Here is a 15,369-nt window from a genome sequence, read left to right as displayed (position 1 = left end):
TTATTTTTCAATACTGTTTGATCCGTAGCTTTGTAATCCTTTGTTGGAAGGAGCTGTGAACTTTACATAATAGATGATAATAATAATAATAATAATAATAATATTAACAATAATAATAGTTATTATTATTATTATTATTATTATTATTATTATTATTATTATTATTATTATTATGTGGATTGAAACAGGCTTATCTCAATTCCCAGTTGCTTGTTGACCAAGTCCTGATTAGGGCATGAGCACTATATTATTGACCTAATGAATCACATGGCGATCTATAGTACTTATGGGTGACCACCAAAAGAATCTCAAAAAAGGTGCTTTAGACCAGTCAACAGGCAGGCTTTACCATTAGGGCAGGTTTGTGTGAGGACCAGTGTTGATGGTAAGCTAAGTAGGGTTATGTGCAGATTCTAGAGTCAAAGATGTAGGCTCTCTTAATCAAAGAACCTCCTAAGATACAGAACCATTTGAAAGTCTTCTGCTCATAGGGTGTTTAGGGTGCAGAAGCATTGATGCACAATTGAATGCTTCAACCTTGAGGAAACAAGCAATTGAATGACAGAAGGCCTTTGACACGCTGAAGCAAACATTGTTCACATCCCCATTGCTGAAAGCACCTAACTATGTGAAGGCATTCATATTCGATACTAACAATTCAGAATATAGCTCAGGAGTCACTCTCTAACAATATACTGCTTTTGAGAAAAATCAGACCTCAGGAACAGATATTGAAAGGGAGGTTCTTGTAATTGAGTACTACTGCAGAATGCAAAAACAGTGTTGTTTAGGGCAAATTAAATAATTTAGAAAAAAGCCAAAAACCTCTTAGATGAGAAGGGAGAATGTTAAACCACTGAGGCTATCCACTTCTTTATAATAGAATTACCCCATTATAAAAGGATTTAGGACTTGAGATAGTAAAGACAAGTTTTAAAGATCCTATAGTTTTTTTATAGGGGATTTTTATATGTTTTCAATGACAGTGTGGTTGGTGCCCTGAGTAGGAACCAGGGCACCAAACTTTAAAGGTGTCAGTCCTCAGGGATGGGGTCCCTGGGGCTGAAATCTGCCCAAGGAAAGGGCTGCATGCCCCTTTACAATAACATTGTGCCTAGGGGCTAAAATTAGTCCAGGGAGGGGGGCCATGTACCCCCTCCCCTTAAGCAATTAAGTTGAGCCCTGGAGGACTGAATCACCTGGGCTGAAATTGGCATGGGGAGGGGACTACCTTCCCACTTCCCCCTAACAATAACCGAGGGCCCTGGGAGATCGGGTCCCAAAAGCAGAAATCAGCTGAGGGAAGGGGGCCATGCGCGCCTCCTTCCCTTTATTTAAAAGAGTGTCCTAGGGGATTGAGCCCCCAGGGCCCAACAAGGCTTGGGGAAGGGGGTCACAAGTGGCCTCTGGGGTTGGGGCTGGAGTCCCCAGAGCTGATAACAGCTCAGGGAAGGGGCTGCACACCACACATGTCCTTTATTTTTAGAAATTACACTATGGGATGGCGTTGCCAGGGCCTAAAGAGGCAAGAGAGTGGCATTTTTGTTTGGTAGCTATGTATTACTTTATGTTAAAAAAAAAACTAAAAATGTCTTGAAAAAACCAAAGGCTAAAGTAACTGTATAGTTAGGTGACTATGGTGGTCATTACAACCCTGGTGGACGGTGTTAAAGCGGCAGTAAGACCGCCAACACACACACTAATGCATATTGATACATCACAGTTACCCCCCAGAAGAATGCAAAGAAAACAGAAAATGAGTGTAACCAATTAAGTTGAGCCCTGGAGGACTGAATCACCTGGGCTGAAATTGGTAAGGGGAGGGGGCTACCTTCCCACTTCCCCTTAACAATATCCGAGGCCCCTGGGAGATCGGGTCCCAAAAGCAGAAATCAGCTGAGGGAGGGGGGCCATGCGCGCCTCCTTCCCTTTATTTAAAAGAGTGTCCTAGGGGATTAAGCCCCCAGGGCCCAACAAGGCTTGGGGAAGGGGGCCACAAGTGGCCTCTGGGGTTGGGGCTGGAGTCCCCAGAGCTGATAACAGCTCAGGGAAGGGGCTGCACACCACACATGTCCTTTATTTTTAGAAATTACACTATGGGATGGCGTTGCCAGGGCCTAAAGAGGCAAGAGAGTGGCATTTCTGTTTGGTAGCTATGTATTACTTTATGTTAAAAAAAAAACCTAAAAATGTCCTGAAAAAAACAAAGGCTAAAGTAACTGTATAGTTAGGTGACTATGGTGGTCATTACAACCCTGGTGGACGGTGTTAAAGCGGCAGTAAGACTGCCAACACACACACTAATGAAGATTGATACATCACAGTTACCCTCCCAACCCCCCAGAAGAATGCAAAGACAACAGAAAATGAGTGTAACCAATTAAGTTGAGCCCTGGAGGACTGAATCACCTGGGCTGAAATTGGCAAGGGGAGGGGGCTACCTTCCCACTTCCCCCTAACAATAACCGAGGGCCCTGGGAGATCGGGTCCCAAAAGCAGAAATCAGCTGAGGGAGGGGGGCCATGCACGCCTCCTTCCCTTTATTTAAAAGAGTGGCCTAGGGGAGTGAGTCCCCAGGGCCCAACAAGGCTTGGGGAAGGGGGCCACAAGTGGCCTCTGGGGTTGGGGCTGGAGTCCCCAGAGCTGATAACAGCTCAGGGAAGGGGCTGCACACCACACATGTCCTTTATTTTTAGAAATTACACTATGGGATGGCGTTGCCAGGGCCTAAAGAGGCAAGAGAGTGGCATTTCTGTTTGGTAGTTATGTATTACTTTATGTAAAAAAAAACTACACATTTCCTGAAAAAACCAAAGGCTAAAGTAACTGTATAGTTAGGTGACTATAGTGGTCATTACAACCCTGGCGGACGGTGTTAAAGCGGTGTTAAAGCGTCAGTAAGACCGCCAACAGGCTGGCAGTAAAAAATTTGTAATTATGACCGTGGCGGAAACCGCCAACAAAGACAGGCACTTTAACACTCCGACCGCCGCAGCGGTACAAACAAACAGCGCAGTGGTCACCGCCAACAGACAGACGGGAGACAATGTACCACCCACACCATTACAACTCACCAATCCGCCACCTTTTCTGGGGCGGATTCACCGCAGATAAAAACACAGCGGAAACAGGATTCCGAAGGGAAAACCTCTACACACCCCACGAGGAACCAGTACACCATGGACCCGGAACTCCAAATTCTCCCTGCGATAGTCTTCCTGCTCCTCTACCAGGAGCACGAATGCCGGCGGCGAAAACCATGGTGAGTACTGCACCTACGACACAGGGGAGGGGGAGGGAAAAAACAGGGACACGCAACACGCAACACCCCCACCCTCACCCACTACAACACACACACTAATGCATATTGATACATCACAGTTACCCCCCCAACCCACCAGAAGAATGCAAAGACAACAGAAAATGAGTATAACCATTGTAATATATTAAAATCAAGTAGGCAAAAAAATATATATACACCATGTACAAAATATATACCAAGCATAGTAGTCAGGTAGTGCTCCAATTAAGTCCGTGGAACACTGGGCCCACACGGTATGGGCGAGGCCCACACAAGATCCCCGACCATGACGGAGAGAACACTGCTGGGGCATCAGGGAGCAATAAAACAGGCACCTCAGTGGGGGGGAAAGGGGGGGGCACCTCAGCCAGTTGAGTGCACGACACCAAATCCATGAGGGGGCCACATGCCCACTGTTCCACAGTCTCTCAAGTCTCTACAGAGGGTGGGTTGTCCACTGTTCAATCCTGGGGAGTGCAAAGCCACAGTCTCTCAAGACTCTACAGTGGGTGGGTTGCCCACTGTTCAATCCTGGGGAGTGCAAAGCCACAGTCTCTCAAGTGGATAACAGTCTCCACTGGTTCTGGAGGGGGCATGGTGCCCAGAGTGCTTCATCCTGCTAAGGACAGAGGTAGTGGATGACAGTCTCCACTGGTTCTGGAGGGGGCATGGTGCCCAGAGTGCTTCATCCTGCTAAGGACAGAGGTAGTGGATGACAGTCTCCACTGGTTCTGGAGGGGGCATGGTACCCAGAGTGCTTCATTCTGCCCGTGACGGACTCAGTAGCATCAGTGCCCTTGGTGCTCATGGGCCAGCGGTGCTTGAGGCAGCAGTGCCCTGCTCAGTGGTGCTTGAGGTGGCGGTGCCCTGTTCAGCGGTTCTTGAGGCGGCGGTGCCCTGTTCAGCGGTGCATGAGACAGCGGTGCCCTGTTCAGCGGTGCATGAGACGGCGGTGCCCTGTTCAGCGGGTCTTGTGACGGTGGTGCCCTGTTCAGCGGTTCTGGAGGCGGCGGTGCCCTGTTCAGCAGTGCATGAGACGGCGGTGCCCTGTTCAGCAGTGCATGAGACGGCTGTGCCCTGTTCAGCGGTTCTTGAGATGGCGGTGCCCTGTTCAGCGGTTCTTGAAGCGGCGGTGCCCTGTTCAGCGGTGCATGAGACGGCGGTGCCCTGTTAAGCGGTGCATGAGACGGCAGTGCCCTTTTCAGCGGTGCATGAGACGGCAGTGCCCTGTTCAGTGGTGCATGAGACACGGTGCCCTGTTCAGCGGTTCTTGAGGCGGCGACGCCCTGTTCAGCGGTGCTTGGAACGGCGGTCTCAATTGCAGTGACTCAGCTGCTGGCAGTTTTTCATGGCCCAGCGGGGCTTTTGCTGGCGGTGGCCTCCTTGGCAGCTGGGCTTGTGCTAGGGGTGGCCTCCTGGCCAGCTGGGCTTGTGCTGGTGGTGGCCTCCTGGGCAGCTGGACTTGTGCTACTGGTGGCCTCCTGGGCAGCTGGGCTTGTGCTGGCGGTGGCCTCCTGGGCAGCTGGGATGATGGCGGTCTTCTCCACCGTGCTGCTCTTTCCAGACTTGCTGACTTTCTTGTGCCCCTTCCCCATCTTGGAAGGTGTCGCAGCGGACACCACACTCCCACCTGTAACCCTGGGAGTGGCTTTCGTGGCTGGAGTCTTCCCCCTCTCCCGCCAGGCACTGGCCAACTTCTGATGCTTGACAGGTGGGGGACTGTCTGTGCTGTGGCTCTGTGCCACACGGGCTGCAGATTCCGGTGACTACAGGCACCACTGGTCCCGGAGATGTTGTTGATGAGATGCTAGTTCGGGACCTAGGAGATAGACGGGATGGGGGAGGTGTGGGAAAGAGGTCAAGGTTGGACAGGAAAAGTTTTTTTGACACACTGGGACGGGTAGCTGGAGGGGGTTTGGGAGTGGAGGAAGAGGTTGTGGTTGTAGGAGGTGTTCGTTTGCTGACTTTGGGTGAAGGTGCATGCGCTGGAGGCTGTCATGAGGTGGATGGCTGTTTGGTGGGTGTGTGCCTGTGTTTGTGTATCTTGGGAGGGGGTGTCACAGACACACTGTGAGAGGACACAGGGGATGTGTGAATGGTGGTGGGGGTGGTGACTGCATGTGAGTGGGGTGTGGTGGTGGGTGTGCTGGTGATGGTAGTAGTGGCTGTAGAGGTAGTGCATGCAGGTGTGACTGTAGATGAGACTGGGAGGGAGGAGGGAGATGAGGAGGAGGGGGACACAGTGGGGGCAGTGGATGTTTGTGTGTCTGCATGTGTGTGATGCTTGCGTGAGTGCCTGTGCGATGTGTGGTGCTTATGTTTTCCTGAGCTTCCTTTGTGTGTTGAAGTGTGTGCATGCCGGTCTGTAGGTGTGCTTGGGATAGGTTGAGGCAGAGGGGATTGGGCCTGGGTAGAGGAAGTTGGAGGGGGAGGCTAGACACAGGGACAATGGCTGCCATCAGTGCTGAGGTCAGAGTCTGAAAAGCTCGGTGAAGGGCCGCCTGACCAGAATGAATGCCCTCCAGGAATGCATTTGTTTGTTGCAACTGCCTTTCTACACCGTGGATGGCATTCAAAATGGTAGACTGCCCAACAGTGAGGGACCTGAGGAGGTCAATGGCCTCCTCACTGAGGGCAGCAGGGGTGAGCGGGCACGAGGCGAAGCCTGACGGACTGCTGGGAGGGCGGTGCTGGTAGGGGGTGTGGCGGCTGTACCTGTAGATGCGGGGGCACAGATGTTGCCGCCACAACAAGGGAGCTCCCATCTGAGGACGAGTCCGTGTCACTGGTTTCAGCTCCTGTCCCCGCCGTGGAGCTCCCCTCGCCCTCCGTCCCACTGGTGAAGTCCGATTCCGTAGTGTGGCCCTTCATGGCCATGTGGGATGCAGCCCCCTCGTGCTCCGGTGCCACTGCTCCTCCGCCTGATGATGCTAATGTACACAAGAACAGGGAGACCACAAAAAGGTGGGGGACGACAGAAGAAAGACATGTTGAGTACATGCATTACCGCTACCGTTGGTGGACACGACAGACACACAAGCCCCCTGCACTACGCCGCGCTCTTGGGCTCCACTGTTCAATTCCTGGGAAATGGCCTACTAGGCTATGGACGACATCTGCACACATGGATGACACAGGGGCATGACTAGGTGTACATGGCACTCTACAGACGTGCAGTGGGGTGCCACATGGCCTGCCTTACAGAGGGACCTTGCCTACGGAACTCGCCCTGGCCTAGGGAAACCCACAGCCCACCTCCTCCACCCAGACACCTCCACTGCGCGCTAAATCAGCAGAATGCGAGTGTACTCACCCCCTTGTGGCTGCTGTGATGCCCTCAAGCGACCATCGAACTCCGGGTACGCCACTGCCAGGATCCTGAACATGAGGGGGGTCATGGTGCATTGGGCACCCCTCCCACCATGGGAGGCCATCCCCAGCTGAGATTCCGCCGTCTTCTTGCTCCAGCGGCGAATGTCCTCCCATCTTTTCCGGCAGTGGGTGCTCCGTCTGTGGTAGACCCCCAGGGTCCGGATGTCATTGGCGATGGCACGGCAAATATATTTTTTCTGGTGGGCGCTGACCTACATGAATTGTACAGGGGGAAGAGAAAGTTATTACCAACTGGACCGTCAAAGTGATTGGCCCCCATCCCTACCCTTGCCATGTGGCACATGCACTCACCGTCGTTTCATGCACGCCGCACTCTGCCCCCTTCCTTCTTACATCCGCCCCTCTCCACACAGGCATAGCCCATACAGCATGCTCCCAGTGTACTTACCTGTTTGTCTGGAGAACCGTAGAGTAGCGTGTACTGGGGGAGGACCCCGTCCATGAGTTTCTCCTACTCCTCCGATGTGAAGGCACAGGCCCTTTCCCCAGACACTCGAGCCATTGTCTCTTCCAGACCGAGGTCACAGCAGCAGTTGCAGTGTAGGTCCTCTCCTGTCGAAGATCAGGTATCGAGTGATTGCACAGATAGAAAATGGCGGTCACGTCTGCGGCGTTGTGTACCGTCACCGCCGACGTACATCTTCATTGGCTCCTGGGACCCATGGGGTCCAATGTTAACCAATGCAGCATTGCGCCGCATGCTTCAACCGCCTACCGCGACGGTGTACAACGCCAGCTCAGTTACCTCACATCCTATTGTCTTTACAGGTCAGGCAGCCGCCATTTCAGGGGCCCACATGCCTACAATTTAAACTGCGTCACACATACCTAGGCCTAGCCTCAACACACATACAGGCCACTTTTTAGATTATGAATGGTGTTCTGTGTATGCTGTGAGTACGTACAACTGAGTTGTTTGACTCTGTGCTCGCTGTTGTCCTTCATAGGCACCGTCCGCTGGGACATGTGAGGAGATGGCGGCATCCTCCGGTGTACCGACCGTTGGTGGACCTGTCGTCAATGGAGGAAAGACATGTCATAATCACATACAGGCTTGACCGTGCCACAATCCAGGAAATGTGTACCCAGTTGGAGCCAGACCTGATGTCAGCTATCCGCCATCCCACAGGAATCCCCCTCAAGTGCAGGTGCTGTCAGTGCTCCATTTCCTTGCAAGTGGGTCATTTCAAACAACAGTGGCCATAGCATCAGGGATGTCCCAGCCTATGTTTTCCAACATGTTGTCCAGAGTGTTGTCTGCCCTGCTGAAACACATGCAGAGCTACATCGTTTTCCCTCAGGTGGAGGATTTGCCTACAGTGAAATGTGATTTCTATGCCCTGGGATATATCCCCAACATCATAGGGGCCATTGATGGGAAACATGTGGCTTTGGTACCCCCCCACAGGAGTGAACAGGTGTACAGAAACCGGAAGAGTTATCATTCGATAAATGTACAGATGGTATGTTTGGCCGACTAGTACATCTCCCATGTGAATGCCATGTTCCCTGGCTCAGTGCATGACGCCTACATCCTGCGGAATAGCAGCATTCCTTATGTGATGGGTCAACTCCAGAGGCACCGTGTGTGGCTATTAGGTGAGCACCTGGAAGCAAGTCAGTGGGAATAGTTGTCTGGGTCTGGGGATATCCCTCCAGGTTAGTGTGTGTCTAACAGTTGTCCCTCGCCATTTGCAGGTGACTCTGGTTACCCCAACCTGTCATGGCTACTAACCCCAATGAGGAATCCCAGGACAAGGGCAGAGGAACGCTACAATGAGGCCCATGGGCGAACTAGGAAGGTGATCGAGCGGACCTTCGGCCTCCTGAAGGCCAGGTTCAGTGGCCTCCATATGACAGGTGGATCCCCATTCTACTCACCAAAGAAGGTGTGCCAGATCATCGTGGCCTGCTGTATGCTTCACAACTTGGCTTTGCGACGACAGGTGCCTTTTCTGCAGGAGGATGGTCCAGATGGCGGTGTTGGGGCAGCTGTGAAGCCTGTGGACAGTGAAGACGAGGAAGCAGAGGAAGAAGACATAGACAACAGAGACTCAGGGCCATATTTCTACTTTTTGACGCAAAACTGCGCTAACGCAGTTTTGCGCCCAAAAAATTAGCGCCGGCTAACGCCATTCTGAAGCGCCATGCGGGCGCCGTATTTATTGAATGGCGTTAGCCGACGTTAGCCGACCGGCGCTGCCTGGTGTGCGTGAAAAAAAACCACGTACACCAGGCAGTACCGGCGTAGGGAAAAATGGCGTTTGGGCGTCCAAAAATGGGGCAAGTCAGGCTGAGGCAAAAAAATCGTCTTAACCCGTTTTGCGCCATTTTTTTGGGGCGCCCAGACGCCATTAACATGACTCCTGTCTTAGCAAAGACAGGAGTCATGCCCCCTTGCCCAATGGCCATGCCCAGGGGACTTATGTCCCCTGGGCATGTTCATTGGGCATAGTGGCATGTAGGGGGGCACAAATCAGGCCCCCCTATGCCACAAAAAAAAAAAAAAATACTTACCTGGACTAACCTTAATGTCCCTGGGGTGGGTCCCTCCAGCCTTGGGTGTCCTCCTGGGGTGGGCAAGGGTGGCAGGGGGTGTCCCTGGGGGCAGGGGAGGGCACCTCTGGGCTCATTCCGAGCCCACAGGTCCCTTAGGGGCATATTTATACTCCGTTTGCGCCAAATTTGCGTAGTTTTTTTCGACGCAAATTCAACGCAAAACGAACTCCATATTTATACTTTGGCGTTAGACGCGTCTAGCGCCAAAGTTCATGGAATTAGCGTCATTTTTTTGCGTGAACACCTTCCTTGCGTTAATGAGATGCAAGGTAGGCGTTCCCGTCTTAAAAAATGACTCCGATGCATATGCGTCGGATTTATACTCCTGGGCAAAAATGACGCCCGGGAGTGGGCGGGTCTAAAAAACCTGCATTTGCGCTGGATTTTAGCGCCTGGGTCAGGGCAGGCGTTAAGGGACCTGTGGGCTCAGAATGAGCCCAGAGGTGCCCTCCCCTGCCCCCAGGGACACCCCCTGCCACCCTTGCCCACCCCAGGAGGACACCCAAGGCTGGAGGGACCCACCCCAGGGACATTAAGGTAAGTCCAGGTAAGTATTATTTTTATTTTTTTTGTGGCATAGGGGGGCCTGATTTGTGCCCCCCTACATGCCACTATGCCCAATGACCATGCCCAGGGGACATAAGTCCCCTGGGCATGGCCATTGGGCAAGGGGGCATGACTCCTGTCTTTGCTAAGACAGGAGTCATGTTAATGGCGTCTGGGCGCCCCAAAAAAATGGCGCAAATCGGGTTAAGACGATTTTTTTGACTCAGCCTGACTTGCCCCATTTTTGGACGCCGAAACACCATTTTTCCCTAAGCCGGCGCTGCCTGGTGTACGTGGTTTTTTTTCGCGCACACCAGGCAGCGCCGGTCGGCTAACGCCGGCTAACGCCATTCAATAAATACGGCGCCCGCATGGTGCTTCAGAATGGCGTTAGCCGGCGCTAATTTTTTTGGCGCAAAACTGCGTTAGCGCAGTTTTGCGTCAAAAAGTATAAATATGGCCCTTAACGACTGCCCTGACCCAGGTGCTAAAATCCGGCGCAAATGCGGGTTTTTTAGACCCGCCCACTACTGGGCGTCATTTTGCCCGGGAGTATAAATCCGACGCATATGCATCGGAGTAATTTTTTAAGACGGGAACGCCTACCTTGCATCTCATTAACGCAAGGAAGGTGTTCACGCAAAAAAATGACGCTAATTCCTTGAACTTTGGCGCTAGACGCGTCTAACGCCAAAGTATAGATATGGAGTTAGTTTTGCGTCGAATTTGCGACGAAAAAAACGACGCAAATTCGGCGCAAACGGAGTATAAATATGCCCCTCAGTGATCTAGCAATATTTCCAGTGACACACAGGTAAGAATACAGACCTGCCTACTACATGTACTTAAACACTACTGCCTCTCTACTGTTTGTCGTTTTCACCCAGTGTATGGTCACTGAGTTGTCACTTTCCCTTACAATTTCACAGATGTGGGTCCCAGTGTGTGACATCTGCTTTGATTCCTCATGGACTAGAGCTGTGTGACATAGGTATGTTAACATTACAAATGAAAGAGCTTTTTGCCACAGTTATTGCTAATGCAGTATTCCGAAATCACAGACAGACTCCAGACTGTTTTGTGCTTTAAGGGTGATTATTTAAGTGCTCATTATTGGAGGGGGTTGTAAAATGGTGAGGGGTGATGGCGGAGGAATGTCCATGGCAGAGTCCAGTCTATTAGTCTCACAGGTGCATTGCCCATATGGGCATAGGAAGTGGAGCTGGGGCAGTTTAAGGATGGACAGGGTGACAAAGTGGGACAGTAGGATGACAATCAGGGTGGTCTCATTTCTTGGCGGGGGTCTTGGCCTCGTTCTCTGTCTTTGTCCTGGATCTCAGGGACCGTTTGCGAGGTGGTTCTCCCTCTGCAGGGGGTGGGGTGCTGGTGTGGTGTTCCTGTGGCGGGCGTCCTGTCCACTTGCGCCAGCGGAGGTGGTGGGCAGTTCAGCATCCATGCTAGTGTCAGGGGCCCCTTGTAGTGCCACAGTGTCCCTCCTGGTGTTGAGTACTTCCTTCAGCACCCCTACGATGGTGCCCAGGGTGGAGCTGATGGTTCTGAGTTCCTCCCTGAAGCCCATATACTGTTCCTCCTGCAGGCGCTGGGTCTCCTGAAATTTGGCCAGTACCGTTGCCATAGTCTCCTGGGAGTGGTGGTAGGCTCCCATGATGGAGGGGAGGGCCTTGTGGAGAGTGGGTTCCCTGGGCCTGTCCACCCCTGTCGCACAGCAGCCCTCCCAGTTCCCCTGTGTTCCTGGGCCCCCGTCTGCTGGACCGTGTGCCCACTACCACTGCCCCCAGGTCCCTGTTGTTGTTGGGGTGGTGGGTTAGCCTGGGTTCCCTGTAGTGGTGGATACACTGCTGATTGACGTGTTGTGGGGTCGGAGGTATGGGCCCGCTGGGTGGGTGCTGTGCTGATGTTTCCAGAGGGGAGAAGTTCTGTGGTGGCCTGTGACTGGGTGTGGGGAACCGACTGTCCCGAGGTCCCCGATGGACCGGGCTGGTCATCTAGATCCAGTTGGACAGAGGTGCTCTCATCACTGTTGGCCTCTTCTGCTGGTGGTGTGGACATGTGTGGACCCTCCTGTCCGGTGACGTTGGGTAGGGGTCCTGCAGGGGTATAAAAGGATGGTTATTGCATCTGTGTGTGTCATGGTGTGCAATGGGTGGGTCACCGTGTACCCCAGTGCTTGCATTCCTGTGTGGGACCTTGTGTGATGCTGTTTTAGGGGGGTCTATGGGTATGTGCAGTGGGCATGCTTTAGTGATGGGTGTCCATGCTTTGTTGTTGCATGCAAGGCTTGGTGTTAGGATGTGTGGTTTGTGATAGTGGGACATTTGTGAGGAGTTAGAGTGATGGGGGTGAGGGTGGGGGTATGTGCTGGCATGCAGGTAGGGTGGGGGATGTAATAGTTAAGATTTGACTTACCAGAGTCCATTCCTCCACCTACTCCTGCGAGGCCCTCAGGATGCAGAATCACCAAAACCTGCTCCTCCCATGTTGTTAGTTGTGGAGGAGGAGGTGGGGGTCTGCCGCCAGTCTGCTGAACCGCCAGGTGGTGTCTTGAGACCACGGAACGCACCTTCCCCCGTAGGTCGTTCCATCTCTTCCTGATGTCCTCCCGATTTCTTGGGTGCTGTCCCACTGCGTTGACCCTGTCCACTATTCTTCACCATAGCTCCATCTTCCTTCCAATTGAGGTGTGCTGCACCTGTGATCCGAATAGCTGTGGCTCTACCCAGACGATTTCCTCCACCATGACCCTGAGCTCCTCCTCCGAGAACCTGGGGTGTCTTTGCCGTGCCATGGGGTGGTGTAGGTGATGTGTGGGGTGGTGTGTGTGGTGATAAGTGTGCTGATATTTAGTGGTGATTAGTGTGCGGTGTGTGGAAGTTATTTGGGTGATGGTGTTGTGTGCCTGTGGATGCTGGTATTGTGGATGGTGGTGTCTCTCTCTGGCCTTCGTTCGTGATTTTTTGTCGTAGGGGTTTGAGGGTGATGTGGGTGTGTGCTTTATATTGTATTGGGTGTGTGGGAGTGGTGTGTGTATGTGTATCAGGTGTGTGTATTTGGAATTCTCCTATGTGGCAGTGTTTTGTAAATGTGTGTGTATTTTGAGCGCGGCGGTGTGTACCACCAATGGAATACCACGGTTGAAAGACCGCTGCGTGGATTCGTGGGTCGTGATAGTGTGGGCGTACTTCTGTTGGCGTGACGGTGGAGGTTTTGTTTTCGCCAGTTTATCACTGACCTTTGGTATGGCGGACTTGTGTGGGTGTCTGAATTTTGGCAGATTCCGAGGTGTGGGTCATAATAGCTGTGGCGGATTTCCACGGCCACAGCGGTGTGTTCGCGGTCTTCTGCACGGCGGTAAGCGACTTTTACCGCCAATGTTGTAATGACCGCCGATGTCAGTGAAACAATTTTGTGAACAAAAGAAAACAGAGAAATTCACCAGTTGTTGTAGCAACACCAACTATAACTTGTGCCCCCGACAAGCATTGCTTATGACCTCACATATGACATAACTCATGACATGTTCCATGACATCACGCTTGTGACATTACTGATGACACCTCAAGTGACACCACAGCTCAAATGTTTATGTTATCTGACACATTCAACTAACTATACCGGTACTTTAACCTTTGTTTTTTTGGTAAAAAAAAAATAATAATAATAATTATATATATATATATATATATATATATATATATATATATATATATATATATATATATATATATACATTTCTTACTATATCTTTGACACTGTTTGAGGAATCTTCAAAAAAAAAATTCCAAGAGTCCTGGTAATTCTGGCTGAGAAAAAGGGGGTGTAAAAAATGTGTGTTTCTAAAGTTAATTCCCATAGGACCTTTGAACATGACTACATCCCAAACCAGGCGATGGAATTACACCAAATGTGCCATAAAGCTAGCTTTCGGAATGCAGATTATACTTTTCCTTGATTGATGGAAAGCCGTTCAGTAGATATTAAAGGTAAAATAAATGTGCATACCTAGGTCCGCAGTTCCTTTGTGATGTATTGACAAATAATTATGAGCTTGTACAGGGAAATGCACAGCTCTTTTTGGCTGCTAACACTTGAACCAGGAAGTCTTGGCAGCCATCTTGTGACTTTCAGCTGAGTCCCAAGAAAAAACTGCAAAAAAATGGAAAAGTAGCCAGGGTAGACACACCCAGACCCCTTAGCTCTGGAACTGGAGTCACAGAGGGACCATGCTAAAGCAAAAAAACACACAAAAAAACAAAACTCTGCATTCATGACGTTTTCGTGAATTCATGGTAATAACTAAAAAAGAAAACAAGCATGGTCTCCCGTGCTTGTTTTGTCATAATGCCCAGGCTGGGCCAGGTCCCGGGGCATTGAAAATATATGGAGGGGGATGCACGCAGCCCCCCTCCAGGGCTAATATTTGCCATGGGGACCACCACCTTACTGGGGCGGGAAAGACATTGATGTGGAGTCCATATGACCCCCATGCAGCCCTGGGGACCACCACCTCCCCAGGTCCAATTAACTATTTAAAGCGGGCCGTGTCCCCACCATAGCCCTGGGGACTCCCACCTCCCAGGGACACATCTCTCAATCTAATGTGGGGAGACTTCCCCAGGGCACACATTTTAAAAACCATAAGGGATCCGCTGCGGACCTCCAAGCCTTGGGAACCACCACCTCCCCAGGGCTATTTTCAAAGAACGGGCCACAAGGCCCCCTTAATGAGCTATTGATGGACTGCCACCCTCCAGGGCCGGCTCCTGTTATCCCCGGGTGCTAATGTCAGGGACATAGCTGTTTGCTGTGACCCACCAAGTCACAGAAAACACACCACTCAGATGAAGCTGTCAAACGTCTCTCATTTCATGCGAGAGAATGTTTCCTCTGTTTCCCGCACAGAGAGGAAGCTGCTTTAGCAGTTCCTTCTCTGTGACAGCAATGCCAGCTCCCGCAGGAGGAGGAAGCCAGCTGGGACTGCGTGGGCCTTCAGGCTCCCCCGGCGGTCCCCATAATTGTGTCTGGGTGCCCTGGGGGCATCCAGGTGACATGGCCCCTTCACCCAAAAACATTTAAATAATTAGGCCATGCCCTGGGGATGGGGTCCCCAGGGCTAAGATCAGCCTAGGGAAGGGGGCCACGCAACCGAGATAAGCCTGGGGAAGGGGCCATGCAGCCCCCCCAAAAAATAAACATTGGGACCGGGCTCCGGTGGATGGGGTTCCCTGGGGCCGAGATCTGCCTGGGGTTGGGGCCGTGTGCCCCCCACCAAAAAAGAATATTAGCAGGCCAGACCCCAGAGGATGTGATCCCTGGGGCAGAAATCAGCCAGAAGAGGGAGGCATGCAAACTTGTGGCCAATTACCACTCTGCGTGGCCAAAGGCTGTGTGCTGCGTGGTGTTGGGTGGTTAGGGGTATTGGCTGAAGGAATTGGCTGCAGGCCTGTCCCTGCAGCCAACCCCCCACTGTGCATGGCCAAAGGTCATGCAGAGCATGGGGTTGGGTGGTTGTAGGTGAAGGCTGCAGGGCCTGGCCTGCTGCTGCGCCCCTG

This window comes from Pleurodeles waltl, chromosome 11 (genome assembly GCF_031143425.1).
Source record: "Pleurodeles waltl isolate 20211129_DDA chromosome 11, aPleWal1.hap1.20221129, whole genome shotgun sequence".
In the NCBI taxonomy this organism is placed as follows: Eukaryota; Metazoa; Chordata; class Amphibia; order Caudata; family Salamandridae; genus Pleurodeles; species Pleurodeles waltl.
The sequence above is the reverse complement of the archived record's forward strand: the minus strand, read 5'-3'. Positions refer to the sequence as shown.